General features: G+C 39.4%; 1 protein-coding gene across 1 annotated transcript in view; it reads left to right on the forward strand.

The window, feature by feature from the left end:
* The window catches only part of LOC138959113 (electroneutral sodium bicarbonate exchanger 1-like), a 71,603-nt gene continuing 67,635 nt past the window's right edge, over positions 1-3,968 (forward strand). Inside the window, exon 1 of the mRNA XM_070330465.1 lies at positions 1-165. The gene's annotated coding sequence lies outside the window, so the exon portion shown is untranslated. The remainder of the gene's footprint in view (positions 166-3,968) is intronic.

Below are 3,968 nucleotides of genomic sequence, written 5' to 3' on the forward strand. Positions count from 1 at the left end.
CACTTCTTCTCAGATGTTTCGTGCTGGCAGAAGGACTGCCTTTCTTCCCAGCCGAAGTTGACTTGTACCTGTACTTGAAAAATCATTTTGTTGTTTTTGTGCGGGAGTCCATGCACTAACGGGTTGGAGAGGAGACGGGCGAGTCTTCTGTTTGCCCCATAAAGGGTATGTCGCTGGGTTTGATACATTTTGTCGTGAATTTAAATTAAATAATCAATATTGATTATACTTGCTTTAAAATAATATATATTGATTGTACGTGTGTCCCAAATTAACTCCGTTCGTCAACATTCCACCATTCGTTTATTTCCCTTGATTAATGAAAGAGAAATTTACAGAATGAATCTACCGTCGCGTCAAAATTATCGCTTTTCACCTCGAGTTTGCCTGAGTACTGTTGCTACACATTACCAAGGTTCTCTCTGTCGATAAAGCGTGGTACCTAGCTTCCTTGAATTTGGGACACTGTCATTGAATTTTTCCCGAATGGCTTTGGATGTTTGAAGGATGCCCGCAGAACTTTATTGAAGAGTCATCCACACAACACAGCTGAGCTGACATCAAGAGGAAATCGTGATTTTTGTATTGTTTGAATTTCGTCCCTTTTATGGACATTTGCTCCATTCTGATTGGGCTTGCTCTTAATTTATTTTGTTGCTGCCCTTCAGAACACAAATCAGTGAATCGCGATTTTCCCTGTCTTTTTGGGACGATATGGTAAAATTCAATGTATAATTATTGTTCGCTCGGCTTGTCACAGACACACACCGCACACTCACGCATGCATGCAAACACGCACAAGCACGCACACACACTCACACGGTGATTTAAACTCGTATTAGCTATTGTGAATTTGTGTGTAGGATACGTCTTATTGCAAGCTTCCAATGATTGAACAACGAAGGATGGTTGCAATTTCTGTAAAATGCCTCTAGAAATTTTACAGGCCGACAGATTCGTAAAAGAAATCTCACTTTATAGCGAATTTATCATTCTGTTTTCTGGTGACAACATAAAATGTGAGTCTTCATTCGACTGTGTTTTTATGATTTGATTTGTTGATTGTATGAACAAAACAGTTTGATCAATAAACGAAGAATATCAATTTGAAAGGCACACCCATTTATTTTTAATTATTTACAGTCGTCAAAGGACTACTCTTGAATAAAAGATTTCCCCCAAAAGTATTAAGTGGTTAGAGTCATTACTGAAACGCATTTTCCCGTGATTGGAAACTATTTTATTATCCTGTTTTGCTTCTGCTGTGTTATTGCGCGTTCTCTACGGACAAGTTAATGCGACTGTGTGTGCGTGTGTTTGTGTATGTGTGTGTGTGAGTGTGTGTGTGTGTGTGTGTTTAATGCTCCATTTGATTTTAACCACTATGTCTGTGCAACTACTTACTACACGCTACTGCGCACAAGTGCAAAAGACACTATTTCCTTTTGTTAAAATAGACAACATTCTCTGAGGACGTTTATAAATTGCTCATGTTTAGTGCATCTATTTTTTCTGGGGTAAAACCTAGTTTTAGTCTTAGTGTACTGAACTTGTGCCCCCCCCCCCCCCCCAAAAAAAAAGAGACGAACCTCTTAGTCTTACAAGCTGTCTCCTGCTGTATTTTAACATACTTTCCAGTCTCTTTCTCCTTCACTTTCAAAACATATCTTATGGCTAATTTGGTCTAAAATAGAAAGCAATCTCTTCCAGAAATACTAGTTGTGATATATGTCTGCGACAATTAAGACATCTGAATGTAGTTACAGAATCTGTGTTGGGAAGAAAATTGCTGCTCGGATGTCGTATCAAATGACGTGGTCAGAAATAGAAGCTATATATAAACTGAACTTAAATATGCAAGGAATGAGGCAGTTATAGGGCTAAACTCCAGACGCATCCGAACTGGACACCGATGATAAGTAAATGGACATAGGTAAACACATAGGTGGACATACCTATTGAGTAGAATAATATTATGGTGGTTAGTGTTAAATAGCTGAAGCACAGAACAGAACCTCTGCAAACAAACAAACAAAAAACAAGCAAACAAACAAACAAACATCTGATAAACAAAGGGAAATAAGCGCTCTAAATGCATGCGACATGTATAATAGAGTAAGGGAGAGTTATGCGGAACCTGTCTCCTGGCATCTGAGACTGAATAACACGCATTTGAATGAAAAAGCGACTTTCATCCTCATCAAACAAACAAACAAACAAACAAACAAACAAACAATCCTCATCAAACAAACAAACAAACAAACAAACAAACAAACAAACAAACAAACAAACAAACAAAACAAAACAAAATCACATCAAAAAAACAAGCAAAAACACCAAAACTCGCAGCTCCTTCTTCTTCTTCTTCTTCTTCTTCTTCTTCTTCTTCTTCTTCTTCGTTCATGGGCTTAGACTCCCACGTTCACTCGTGATTTTAGCACGAGTGGATTTTTACGTATATGACCGTTTTTACCCCGCCATTCCGGCAGCATACGCCGATTTCGGGGGAGAAAACTCGCAGCAACACTATTATAATCGCTTACAAAAAATCGTGCTGAACGCTTTTTGATAAGCTTACTTATTCATTCTGTGAATTCATTTTCTGTGACAGTCGTCATTTTTAACCTCCTCAACATTTCACCATGATGTGAAAAGGTATAATCTCACATCACAAACCTGATGTGATCAGAATCACTGTACGCCAAATGATGACTTGCATGGCGCAGAAGCGAGCCTAAACGGACATGGAAACTAAAATAATGCGATGACGGAAACTGAAGACAGAAATAAAGGTTTAATAGACGAATTCCGAAAATACTGCCGAATTAAAGAGTGAATACCCTTGCTTTTACTAGAGGACAAACATTGGAGGGGCCAATCACTAGCGAGGGGTTTGTCTGAAAGACGGACAGGAGCACGTGATTAAATTATTTGTCCTTGAAAAAACGAGGATATTCACTATTTCACAACTCATAAAAACCCGAAAGATTTATTTCCGAACATCGTCTATTACCGGCTAGGTCAGTCCTCTAACTGGAGCCTTTCATTCTACGGTTAATAATAATACACCTATAAATATACACAGCGTGGGATGGGGTTACGCAGGAAGGGAGGTCATAGAATTACATCGCTTGTCCGGCAAAGACAGTGTCATATTTCATTCTGGTTCCTTCAGCTTCCCGGCTACCTGAAACACAACTGAGCAGGCTATAGTTAAAAGCAGCTGGGGAAAGCCTCAGTGTTTGCAGTAAAGGCTAGCTACCATTTCGATCAGGTGTTCAAGTCTGTGGTGATGAACATTTGCTGTTGACTTTAAATTATTGTTCCACGGTCACCCGGAATGCTTTAGTGCGCAACGCTTGTGATTGTAAGTAGACATTTTACTCTGTGTGTGTGTGTGTGTGTGTGTGTGTGTGTGTGTGTGTGTTCGGAACTTCGGGACGAAGTTCATTTCAAACGGGGGCGATTGTGACAGGGGAGGGTACCGCTCCTTTCACAGCAGACTCTGCACCCGAGTTGTTGGCCTTTAAAAGTCAACACCAGTGGATTGTAGAATTCTGTTTGTGATGAAGTCTGTTGGTTTCCGATTGTCTGTATGTTCATGGAAACCTTCGGGTTTGCATAACAGTTTTTATAGGGCTAAGAAATTAGCCCTAACATTTTCAATTTTCAATCCTGTTTGACTGCACTTCGCTTTCCGAGGTGATCGTAGTGTTTCGGCACACGGTTACATTCAGATGGTATAGTTTCTGCATGCTTATAAACTTTGTAATCCTAAAAACAGCCACTTTGCCTGATACGTCACGTCTACAGCTGTGCTGCTTAAAACAATCCCGTTTGATAGTAGAATAAGATGGTGCGTTAAATAATTAACAGAGAGTAGCTGGAAGTAAAATTCGATGTTAACTGTTACTTAGTCAAATGTAGTTCATTATTTTGATTTTGGGACAAGAAAAAGGACTGCAGGC

This window comes from Littorina saxatilis, linkage group LG2 (genome assembly GCF_037325665.1).
Source record: "Littorina saxatilis isolate snail1 linkage group LG2, US_GU_Lsax_2.0, whole genome shotgun sequence".
Lineage (NCBI taxonomy): Eukaryota > Metazoa > Mollusca > Gastropoda > Littorinimorpha > Littorinidae > Littorina > Littorina saxatilis.